General features: G+C 44.9%; 1 pseudogene; it reads right to left on the bottom strand.

The window, feature by feature from the left end:
* Positions 1 to 2,141: 2,141 nt before the first annotated feature.
* On the bottom strand, positions 2,142 to 2,797 carry LOC136480325 (chloroplast envelope quinone oxidoreductase homolog; annotated as a pseudogene).
* Positions 2,798 to 13,025: the final 10,228 nt, after the last annotated feature.

Below are 13,025 nucleotides of genomic sequence, written 5' to 3'. Positions count from 1 at the left end.
GGTGACGATCCGTACGGTGACCCACCGACCAACTATGGCCTGATGAGATAGGCGTACGGTCCCACCACTATGGGATGGGGCTCATGACTATGGCTTTGACTTTCAAAACCAACCAAGCCAACCAGGGTCATGACCTCGAGGCTCGTGATCGTGGTTACCGGCTTCACGACCAATAGGACAACCAACAACTTGGGAGCGGCTACCTACTCCCATACTGAAGCCACCAGAAGGATGGGGGACGATGACAAAGGCCATGGTGAGTTCACGTTGCATAGGACAACTTGCGAACCACCACCGTGCCAATAGTGCCAAGTTCACGTTGCATAGGACAACTGGTGAACCACCACCGTGCTAATAGTGCCGCCACTCCTGGCACTGTAGCATTATGCCACACCATACTGCGACATGGGTACAAGACCATGACGACAACCATGCCTAGACATGCACTGACGCCAAGACAAGACAACCTTCCTTGCAGGCCAAGGTAGGTAGTTTGCCCTCCCTCATGCTCATGACCACTCGGTCGGGAGAACCTATCTCTCTGTATGTATCCTAGCCCCGGACTCTATATAAGGGCAGCTAGGGCACCCTTTCAAGGGGACAGACTCTCGAGACTTCATTCGGGCAATCCCTCTCCACTCTCCTACCTCTTTCTCCCTTCTTGCATACCCCATTGTAGGAACTTCAGAGAATTCTACTAAGGAACACACACTCATTCTATCTCTGAGACTGGGCGTAGGGCTCCGGCCTAAACCAGTATAATTTCTTATGTCTTTGGATGCTACCATCATCTTTCTAGAGCAGCACGACCCATGTATAAATTTACTCGTCGGGTGATGAAACACCGAGAAGAAAGGTTCACCACTAAGATAGCACAAAGCAGATATAGGCAGAAGATCAAACAAGTGCTAGCATGCACAAACCTATGTAGGGTGAACTACCTCAAGTGAGTGCCAATCATGCAACACGCCATGAATGAACTAAAAACTTGTGTTTTAACATATTTTTATTTAATTATTTTTGCACAAGTATGAGACAAAGCATGTGATTGCGAGAGGTTGTAAGCACTGACTTGCCTAACTTTTCAACCAGGCGAAACCTATGTCATAAAGGCAATCAAAAGCTTAAAGCATCGGTTTTAGTCAAACACTACACTGCTCAAGTTCATCTCAAGTGCAATGAGAAGCATTCTCGATACATTCATTTATCTTAGAGTCAAATTTTAGCATTTTTTAGAGTATATCCAATGGAAGCAAAAGACTCCAAGATTGAGACATAGCAACCTAGCATAGACATGGTAGCAAAAGGATCTCACACATCCTACACATGCTAGGAGCCAAACTCAGCGGTGAACAAGTTTTTTAGATTTCAGCATTTATTAATCATGTTCATATTAAAAAAACAAACTTAGCTCATCAAAAGTGTGTCATATAAGCAAAGTGAGCCTATGCTTGCCCAAGCACCATCTTGTAGCACACAAGGCATCCATCACTAATAGCATAGTCTCATTCTAAGTGATATAAAAGTGAAGTTCAGTAATGCTGAATAGTATCCTATCCGCCTCTACTTTTACGCCTCTACAAATCAATGATTTATAGAGACGGATGCCTTGCCGTGTCTAGAAATGGGATTTTTAGATAGGGCTAGGGAACAACCATCGCATCTACATAGCGATTTGCAGAGGCTGCTGGGCTCCAGAGAGCCGCCTCTACAAATTGTATTTGTATAGACGGCTGTAAACCACCACCACCTCAATACATCCATCTGCAGAGGCGGCTATTGTTTCTAGCTACCTTTGGAACTTCTCCCACCAATTTTGTGAAAATCCGCCTCCCCCGCGCGCAAATATATAAAGTAAGTAAAAGCAATGTAAATGGAAAAACCAAAATATCTTATAATTTGGAACAGATGGAGTAGATTACAATGCCACTTTGCTGATCAATCGTGCAAATCCATAAACCCCTAAACTGTAGAAGAAACTGATGTTCATAGTCGAAAACTAAAGAAACACAAGCCTATAAACTGGCTCACCACTCACGAATAATGTGTACGATGACGCCACACTCAGACACCAGGTATCTAGAGCATGGTAAGTGCATATTTTCCATGCAAGTCTATGTAGGTAATGGAGACATCCTAGATCAGCCTCCCATCTCGATGATGATCCTTTCCTGGTGGCATGGCCCTCGATGCTCTTCTGCCAGGCCTTGCTCACCTCACTCAGTGGGAACCTCGAGTCAATCAGTGTCTTGAGCTTACCAGTCCTTCAGTAGCCCGATCAGGAACTCTAGGTCCTGCCCTGTTGGGCGACAGGTGCAGTGGCACCAGCCACTCTCTGGTGAAGGTCACTATGTGCAACGCCCATTTGAGGATGGAAGTGAAGTTTGGGGAGACGTTGATCACCGTCTCGGTGGTGGCCTAGAGCAGGTTCGAACGTCGACCAGCTGATACTGGACAGCGCAATGGATGACAACACCATACTTCTTACCTGAGGGGCTCTACAGGCTAGGCACCCTCTGGCATCTTGTAGTCAAGCACCTCATCCGCGCCCAGGCTCTTCACCAGCTCCATATTACGCGTGCCACTAGGTGGCGGTAATGTGGAGATTAGCCAGTTTCGCGAGTTGCACGACGTAGTGACCTGACGCCACCTGATGTCGTGGTGATCAGAACGTTTAAGGGTGTAGGACCAAAAATGACTGACCAGAGGGGGGGGGGGTGAATGGGAGCCAAAAATTCTTTCGATAATTAAGGCCGCTGTCCCAAAATCAACACCAAACTCGCAAACCAAACACCATGATGTCCACGACCCAACTAGTGGGTGGATGTTCCCTAGGAACATAGCAGGACACCACAAATGGCAAGAGAGCGCTTCCCAAAACGAAGGATGGAAAAATGAGATACCCAACTCCTATTGAGAAGAAGCGAGTTCCCGAATCTACAATACCCAAGCCAACTTGTGACAAGACTACCTAGATAAGATCCTTGGAATGGTAGAAACCCAACTGCAAAGGATGGAACACGAAAATGAGATCAAATGACCAAAGAAATGCTGCTGAACTGAGTGCAGTCAGCCCATACTAGGACACCGTCCTGGTATGAATACTTGGACATGTCCAGTATGCTGAACAGCATAGAGCGACCTTGGGAGAAAAATCGAAAACCCTATCAAATGGTGTCAAAAAATTATGAAATTTTAACAACAGCCTCCAGACACGTTGGGGTAGGTCTCCACCAAATTTAAGCTCCAAAATAGAAAGTTTGACCTACCGGACACATCCGACATTCACATTGGATGTGTATGGTATTTACGAGCAGGTTTCGGGAAAAATCGATTCAACACCCAAAACTCGATCAAATCAACTCGGAATGACTTGAAACTTTGTAGAGAGGATTACCATAGAGTTGATAGTCTACTCCAAGAAGATCATTGACCAAGACAAAGACAATCAATGGGAAAACAAGAAATTGCGATGAACCCTAGTTTTTCAACCCTAGAACTTGATTTGCCCCGATCTATGAATTCGTGAGGAATTAGATAAAATCCTTCAGTGGAAGGGATCAACTCACATCCTAGTCCATCTCAGATAAAAAAGAATAAGTCAAAACACTCTTAAAATGATGAATCAAGCCAAGAAAGAAAGGGGAAAAACAAGAACGCGAAGAACATGAATGTGATTCACAAAAGCACCTCACAAATCAAATCCTAGAGGACACGAGGAGGTTAGGGCCACCATTCCCAACCAAACTCACAGGTTCAATTACACCAGGACACTAGTTCATCGGTGGACCTCTTGAGAAAATGTGATTCGCAAAAGCACCTCACAAATCGAATCCTAGAGGACACGAGGAGGTTAGGGCCACCATTCCCAACCAAAATCACAGGTTCAATTACACCAGGACACTAGTTCATTGGTGGACCTCTTGAGAAGAACCTAGAGAGGGGGAAAACCTAAGGAGATGGAATGAAATGACAAGAGGTAAGGGAGAATGGGGCTCCCTCCTCCTTATTTAACAGGGCTATTACACAATCCCAAACATGCCCCTAGATATTTTGAGTCGAACCACTTAACCCGAGGGCGTTATGGTCCAACCCGAGGTAGTCTTCGTTCGACAGCCACCGCACCCTTCATGAGATAGCTTCGCCTTGACGTGAACTCTTTGATGCCGCCACATGCCCTCCATTCCTTCTCAGAATCTCCGCCCGAGTTTTGAGGTCCAAACTCGAAAACCGTCCACCCGGTGGTTTTGACGCTCAACCCACCAAACCGCCCGCGAGTAGCGTACTCCATACGCGTCCCTCGCAACTCGACGCATGTCACCTCTGTCCTCGATCGCCTAGCCGCCAAGTCTTCTAGAGCCTCTGCTTGACTTGAATGTCCGCCATCTTGACTTGGTCAACATGGTCACTCCTCCATGTACACTTGCACCTGTTGATGTCCCTAGATGTCAGCCACCATGGCTGGTCACCTAGCCTCCTGGTCTCTCAGTCCAAGCCTCATGTCTGTCCTTCACCGCTCTCGGTCCATCGGCACGACATGTTCCTACTTGGTCTTCACCTCACCGTCGACCACCACCTCCGAGCTCCACACCTGCGCACCACAAGCCAAGAGACATGTTGCACAACCCAACTCACCCCATGGTTAGTTCACAAAATCAACCCAAGACGCGAATCACGTTGACAATCGCTCATCACAAATCTGAACCTCAAGGGCACATATCAACCTTGTGTTCACAATCTCCCCCTTGATGAGTGCATTGTCAACACCAACATTTGATAGCAGAGAGAAGGCACAAAAGAAGAAGATGAGAAAACAAAGAACTCATCCAAATGACCAAAAGCCATAGAAAAGCTAAAACTGGGTCATTTGAAGTGAGCAAAACTTGGTCCCCAAAGACATGGGCAACGACTCGATGCAACCAAGTAAAACACAGCTAGCCCTGAAGAAGAGGCAAAGAGCTCAACACCACTAGCAAAGCTTGAAACACTAGAAAACCACTAGACCCTCTAGAACAGGCAAAGGCTCAACACATCTAGCATCTTGCAAAAGCAACTCAAGGTGCAACTCCCCCTGAACAAGTGCAATCTCCCCATGAATGCATGCACTCAACAAGATCTCCTTGGATATTTCTCAAAACTCTCCCCCTTGTTGACACATGCACTTATCAAGCCCTGAAAAACTGTCACTCCCCCTCAAAATGTGCTATGAATGCAAAGGATGCAGAAATGCAAAAGCTTTAGGATTATAGCAATCAAATTGAAAAGATGCTCTAACTGGTGTTGTTATGTGTGTAGCAACAAATGCTAGCAAATGCTCAAACTGATCAAGTGAAACGAAATATGACATTTAAGCAATTTTGATCAATGTTAAGCAATTCAAGAAGGGGTTCACCACTAAAAGTATCACATAATAGGTATAAGCAGGAAATCAACCTAGTGCTAACAATTGTATACAAGGTGAACTACCCCAAGCAGCACGTCACACATCATGTCAAAGATGAACCTAAGACTTGTGTTTTTGTCAAATTTTAATTTTATTGAAGTTTGTAGCTTAACACAAGACTTAGTCAAAACATGTGTGTGCGAGAGGTTATCTGTACCGTTAGTCCTAACTTAGCAACCATGCCAAGCCTATGTCATAGACAATCTGAAGCTTAAGAGAATGGTTTCGGCATCCACTACAAGGCTCAAGTTCATCCAAATGTGCAATTGGAAGCCAGTCCCTGATACCTTGAGGTCAGGACAGTACAGACCCATCTCGATCTTTTCTCATCACTTAGCTTGATTTTCAAATTTTAGGCACAAGAATCTTGAAGTTGTCCAAGCAAGTGAATGACTCAAGGCAAGAGACATAGCGACCTAGCATATAAGTGATAGCATTAGGGATCTCAACAAGTCCTACACTTGCTAGTTGCCAATCTTAGCAGGTGAACTAGTTTTCAAGTTTCAATTGGTATTAATCATGTTCACAGGTTATAAAACAAGCTTAGCTCATAACATGCATCAAGTGATCAAAAGGAGCCTAAGCCATAAGCACCATTATGTACATACAGAACGTACCACATAGAGCATAATCTCAATCTAACAACTATAATCATGAAGCTCAAAATATGATATATCATACATGATGCTATGTAAATGCAACATGATACAGAGACCCAAAAGAGAAAAAGCTACGCTACAAAGGAAACAAAACTACTATACAATATCTAAACGTTCCCCTCCTCTAAAAAGGGAAACAAACCCCAAGCTCCCCTCGCAAGCGTGCAAACTGGGCTTGGTCAAGGGGTTTGGTGAAGATATCTGTGAGCTGCTTTTGGTTGTCAATGTGGCGTAGGTATATATCACCCTTCTCATAGTGGCCACGCAGGAAATGAAAGCGCAGCTCTATATGTTTGGTTTTTGAGTGGAGAACGGGGTTCTTAGCCACACTTATGGCATTGGTGCTGTCATAAAGCAAAGGCACTCGCCTAAACTCTAAGCCATAATCTCTCAGGGTAGCTATCATCCAAAGCAGCTAGGAGCAGCAAGCAGCGGCAGTGACATATTCAGCTTCTGTGGTTGATTGGGCAATGCTGGACTGCTTGTGAGAGGATCAAGACATAAAAGAAGATCCAATAAATTTACAAGTCCCTGACGTGGACTTTCTCTCAATGTGACAACTAGCATAATCCACATCAGAATACCCGCAAAGAGAAAGAGAGGAGGAGGCCAAAAACCAAAGACCAAACTCAGGTGTGAAATGAAGGTACCTCATGATCCGCTTGATGGCTTGACAATGAGATGTGCGCAGCGAAGACTGAAAACGCACACACAGATAGACCGCAAACTAGATGTCCGGTCTCATCATCATCTAGTATAGCAATGATAGAATCATGCTGTAGTACTCCTTCTGGTCCATGGCTTCTCCTTCCTCATCAACGTCTAGGGCTGTCATGGGCGACATGGGCGTCGAAAGAGGCTTGGCCTCGCCCATATTGAACTTCTTCTGTAGGTCCTTGGTGTACTTGCCTTGGTGCACGAACGTCCCTTCTCGGGTTTGCTTGATTTGCAACCAGAGGAAGAAAGTCAATTCTCCCATCATGCTCATCTCAAATTCCCTGCTCATAGTATCTGCAAACTTGGTAACAAGTGCATGAGAAGAGCCCCCGAAAATGATACCATCCACGTCTATCTGAACCAAGAGAGTTTTAGTGTAACACCCTAGGTGTTTGTCACCAATTAAGCAGTGGGTTTGAGCTCCAACATGACAAGTTCAGTGGTAATCAAGAGCTCCTAGATCAAACTTGTAAGTGGTGACAAAGGTGTTGGGATCAACTCTCTAAGAATGAGCCCCAACTTAAACTTGGACAACACACCCTTGCTTCTATGTTGACCCTTTTCAGAGGTATGCTTGAGTAATGTGGAAGGTGCCCCTTTCCATGTGCCTCACATCTATTTCCATCTACATTGACTATTGGAAAAGTTTCATGAAGTTTGGAGTCAAGAAGTCACATGAAATGATAAGTTATAATCTTTTTTGAATCACTTCATCAGGTGAATGGGAACATGGGATGTCGACCAAACCTTGCTACTTGGCCCAACTGACTCTAATTGAACTCTACAACAAAAGTCATGAAGGGTTCGTGTTGAGCAAATGTCAAAAAAATGCTTCTAAGTGTGGGAATAGCTAAAATTGTCTTTTTCATTATATGGTTTTGACCTATGTTGACCAACTGTTTGGAGTGCTTGCATTGGAGCTAGACCTTAAATAAAAGTTGAAGTTTGAATGGAGTACAACAAACTTTATTTTGGACCAAGCTCTGATTCAACTCCTAAGTGGCTAAAACAGTGGCCTCAAGTTTGGATGCAATGCTGTTTTGGCCTCTCAGAAATCTTTGTAAGTCCCTGATCGGCTATAGTGAGTTGACATGTTGTGGCATTTTTATCTTCCAAATTCATATGGTAACTCAACTAGATTCCTTAATATGAGTTGAAGTACACTTTGTGCTAGAAACAATGAAGCAAGTCTCATCAAGTTTGACTCCACCGAGGTAGGCTATAAACTTGGTATGTACATCTACGCCCTCGTGCTCTATAGGTCCAATACTGGTGGGGCAATGACAACATTGCCTAGATTAGTGCATGTTAAGTTATTCACATCAATGTGGTAGATTAATTCTGAATTAGTGCATGTTAAGTTATGTTAAACATCTATGCATGTATATCTGTGGTTGGTGACTTTATTTTAATTTGGAAACAACATCAACTATATGTGTATCTCGTTGTTCAAAGTCTACTGGTGCTGATCGTATTTCTTTCATACGAGCATGCACCCCTGCTTGCATAAGAAAGTCGGGCCTTAGTACACTTGAACACGTCGAACAATATCCTCCGTAGTTTTTCCTCTTTTTCCTGTGATGCTTGTTACTATGTCATTTACAATTTTAAGTTTGACTAACTTTATAGGAAATAGTAATAAAATCTATGACATAAAAGATCACACCAATTTGAACATAATATTATCTAATTCGCATGAATACAATCACAAGAGTACAATCCAAAACATCACAAAAGATCTCGCCGAATCATGCAAATAGAATAGCATTTTATACCGAACCTTGATCCATGAAATGCTGCCCTGTGTATACATAAAGTCTGTATACTTCACATCATATAGAGGTCCGCCCTATGTATACATAAATCCTAGCCTTGCTCCCATTGTTTGATTCCACCTTGCATTGCGCAAAAAACCCTCGCCTCACCTGGCAAAGTCCCAAACTCCTCCTCCCCGTCGCTTGCAACTAAGGCAGTGCCCATGAAGCACTACTCGAGGAAGGGTTGCCTAGCTCTAGTCCCCACTTCCTCCAGTGTCTTGGCTCCCCTAGCCTCGGAGGAGGCGGGGCCCATGGTGTTCCCTGCTTTAGTGTCGACGGAGGTGGGTTGACGTCCAGTCGTGGGAGACCGGTGTTCCCATTGCGCTCCTGCCCACCATCTTCTAGACTGCCATTGCTCTCCCCATCGCCCTCAACAATGATGCTAGTGCTAGAGGCACTAGCGGTTCCCTCGCCACTGCCACTCCTAGTGCGCTCCACTTCATCATCATTGCAGGTTGCGTAGACTCCTCTATTCTTGCTGGCCCATGCCACTGAGGACATGTCCAAGCGCTCTTTGGCCTACATTACAATGGACTCGGATGATGATCATCGACACAGGTACACAACTCCCATCCTTGAGAGCTAGAAGCCAATTATACGCGCTAGGCACTATGGCTTGTTGGTCTGCCACCTTTGCCTAGAGAGTGTGCCCTGTGGTTGGACACAGTCCATTGTCAGGGAGCATGTCCTCTCTTGGGCCAACCACTGCCCACATAGGACATATGCCATCGACAAGAAGATTGCTTGGCATCGCACGCTGGTGACAAACTAGGGCTAGATCGCAGATGGGGGCAGCCATTGGTGATTCTGTGCCTTGCGGCGCCGATTAGATTGGTTAATTGTTTGCCTTCTAAATGTGATCGCTCTCCCCCTTATCATCTAGGCTTGAACTTGTCTTGCATTGTGCAACGATTCCTCCATGGCGCCACCGCCCCTTGTTGTGGGGCTTCCCAACGGTGGTGCTAGAGAGTCGTCCCATCGTCGTTCGCCGCCGCCAAGCCTGTCTGACCCAGCATAGCCCTCTAGTTCTAAAGTGGGCGAATCTTCAGGTGATGAAAAATGTCATAAGTTATTGAGGCATTACCACGAGGTTTGAGCAGCATTGTGTGCATCTAGGCTGCATGCTGCGCATTGACTTGGTGGCCACACACGCCGCATTTGTCGTGGCCCTATAGGAAGCCACCTAGGCACTAGAAGACAAGGCGGCTGTGGTGTCCAAAACCATTCGTCAAGCGGCTACCACAGCACTGGCTGCTGCACAACTTTAGTTTGGTGAGGCGGTGAATGTCCATATGGTAGAGTAGGGTTTCCCACCAGGATCGAATGACAATGAGATCAATGATCTCATCGAGAGCCTTCGACCAGCTACCAATGGCATCTTAGCAAAGCTGAATGTGGAGCAGCTCTTGCATGCCCGCCTCGACCCTTGATCTGTGGGACGTATCAGTAGTACTACTAGTCATGACTAGGTTTGATCTATGGGACGCCCTTGCAAATATGTGAACTCTTATTTGCATGTTTGTGTGAACTTTTGCTGCACTTAAGTATTAGGTGGATTAAACTCTGTTGAGCATGGTCTAGCCCTTGTTTGTTGCTTTTCACTGTAGATTTTCTTTCTGCAGAGTTCATACGAGCAAGTCTCGTTTTTTCTTGTTTTCCTGTGATGCTTGTTATTGTGTCATTTACAATTTTATGTTTGGACCTTGTTTTTAAATCTGGGTTGCGTAGGATTGTCTGGCCACTGAGAAACAACACAGGCCGGACTTAGTGAACCATGGAATGTGACATACATCAAATGGACTTTGTTTACTCCTCTGCTAATTGTCCAAGAACAAGGGAACATAGGGAAGGTAGTAAGGTCTGCTGATGAACTCTGGCAGGATGCTATGTCTACCATACAAACATGTATGGACTAATAACACAACTAATTGGTTAATTTTTAGACACTCTTGGAGACTGCCTTCTTTATTCCTTCCAATACTTTATTAGGAATTGTAAAACTTCATGTTTTTGGGAAGAAAATATTGGGTACTCTTGGAGATGCTCTAAGCACCCAATCTTGAAGAACGAGCACCTAGCAAACTTGAAGCACACCCAATCAAGTATGGAGCCCTAGAATAGAAAAGAACCAGATGATTATAGATCTTCTGTTAATACAAGATCTGCAATCATCAAGGTCAAGCTCCTGCTCAACGGCAGCACCTTGCAAATGATGGTGAAAGAGCACCTCGCAAAACTTACACCAACATCTCAGTGAGGTGATTTATATTCCATAATCTTGCTACCTCTAAGGATGAGGGATGCAGATCTGCATCTTGATGCTCAAATGCAACAAGATTATGGAATCTAAAGCACCCAATCTTGAAGGCATTCTCCAAGCACTAGCATCCCTATGACATGTTTTATCTCCATCTTGAACCTCTCATAGGCTCCATGCCGTGCAAGGTGCAAGGTGGAGGACAAAGCACCTCTAGGCGATGAAGAAAGATGATTGCCTCAGGAGTGTGGATTGAGCCCAACAGGTGCATCTAGACCTAGGTTAAATAGGTCGGTCGAAGATGGAGAAGTGCAAGAAGTAATGGTGATGCAAGTAGTTGGGAATTAACTTATGGTGACTTTACTACAGATAGTTCAAATCTAAGTGAGCCGATAGACCAAATGTGACCAAGCCAAACACATCTCACTCTTCACTCTTTAGTCTATTCCTCGACTGTTGTGACTGCTTGGATTGGAATCAAATAGGTACAGAAAAGACCTATCACAACTACACCAGGCATTCAAGTCTCAAGCGTGTCAGAAGCTCTTTTGCTCGATTCACTTCTTGTGTCCAGCTTTCCTGCCACATTTGCTTCACTCTAATATTTTACTACGCTCGTAAGAAAGTCTGATGCCACACATTTCATCTCATCAAACACAATACAATACAGATCTATGAGTAAAACTATTGCCTACAGAGTGCACTTGGTCAATTTGTATCAGTTGTAGTAGTAGTCATGAGTGGTTTTGATCTGTGTTGAACCCAACTCATCTTATTTTCATGTATTTGATAACATTTGTTGAACTTGCATGAACCATGCATCAAAAATTATTTTTATTCAGAATTTTTATACTTCACAGGATCACTCAAGGTCCAGCCATTTGAAATCTTGACTACCCGGACGACATACTCTTGCATTCCCGCGTAGGCACGTGCACAGGTAGGATCAGTAGCCCGTTATAGTAGGGACATCACTTTTGGCCTATCGCATTGACGTGATGGGGCTAAGCCCCACCGCCCACCCACGCAAACATATCGAGCGTGGGGTGGTCGACGGCCCCCAAACTATAGCAGCAGAGACAAGGGGCGAGATGGAAGGTTATACACCTACTGCCTTCTCTCTCTAGAGCTCCCAATTCCATCCCAAAGCTTTTACCTTCCACCCTACTCCCAATTATTAAAGGATTACTGCGAGGCCCAAGCGGATTTGTCATTGACCAGGCTGAACGCCGAGATGCCACGCAGTGAGGTGGACGCCTCGTGCGATGCACTTCATTTTTCCATGACTGAGGTATCCAAGGCATGAGTCGACTGGGAGATCCACCTGGAGTAGGGCCAAACATGATGAACCTTCTTGTAGATCTGAGGACATGGGTCGAGACCCTCGTCCTGTGTGTGCAAGCCGCCATTAACTTAGGCTTCCCCGTGCGAGCGTGGATAATCTATTCATCGCAGAGGAGCCATTCCGAGCCCTGTCGGTCTACCTTCGAGCCATGGTGACTGAAACCATTTGTCTGGGGGCTGCTGCTATGCTGGTTGTTGCCCAGCTTTAGATTTGCGCAGTGGTTAATGTCAGGGTCGTGGAGCGGGGTTTTCCACTGGAATCGAAGGACGATGACATCATCAATTTGGTCAAGAGTTTGGAGCCAGACACCAACGCCGTCTTAGCGAAGGTGGAGTGGACAAGATCCTACACGTCCACCTCAACCCTTGATCTATGGGATGTACCATTAGTACTAGTAGTCATGACTAGGTTTGATCTATGGGACACCCTTGTGAATATGTGACCTCTTATTTGTATGCATGTCTGTGTGAACTTTTGCTGCACTTTGTATTAGGTGGGTTAAACTCTGTTGAGCATATTGTAGCTCAGGTCGTTTGGTCATTTTGTAGCTAGTTTCTTTTCACTTCAGATTTCTTTCTGTTTCTCTTTGATCTAAAACTTAATTTGCTACACATTCATGAGTGCCTTTGATCTTTGTTAAAGCCAACTCATGTCTTTGATAAAATTTCTTGAACTTGAAAGAACCATGTAGCATGGTGTTCATCTAAATAAGTCTCGCCTTGATCTAATGTAGAACGGAGGAGCCAAAGTTGTTGACTTTTACTACGAACGTAAGAAAGTCCGGCCA

Source organism: Miscanthus floridulus, chromosome 9 (genome assembly GCF_019320115.1).
Source record: "Miscanthus floridulus cultivar M001 chromosome 9, ASM1932011v1, whole genome shotgun sequence".
In the NCBI taxonomy this organism is placed as follows: Eukaryota; Viridiplantae; Streptophyta; class Magnoliopsida; order Poales; family Poaceae; genus Miscanthus; species Miscanthus floridulus.
Note: the sequence above shows the minus strand (reverse complement) of the source record. Positions and strands in the feature narration are given on the sequence as shown.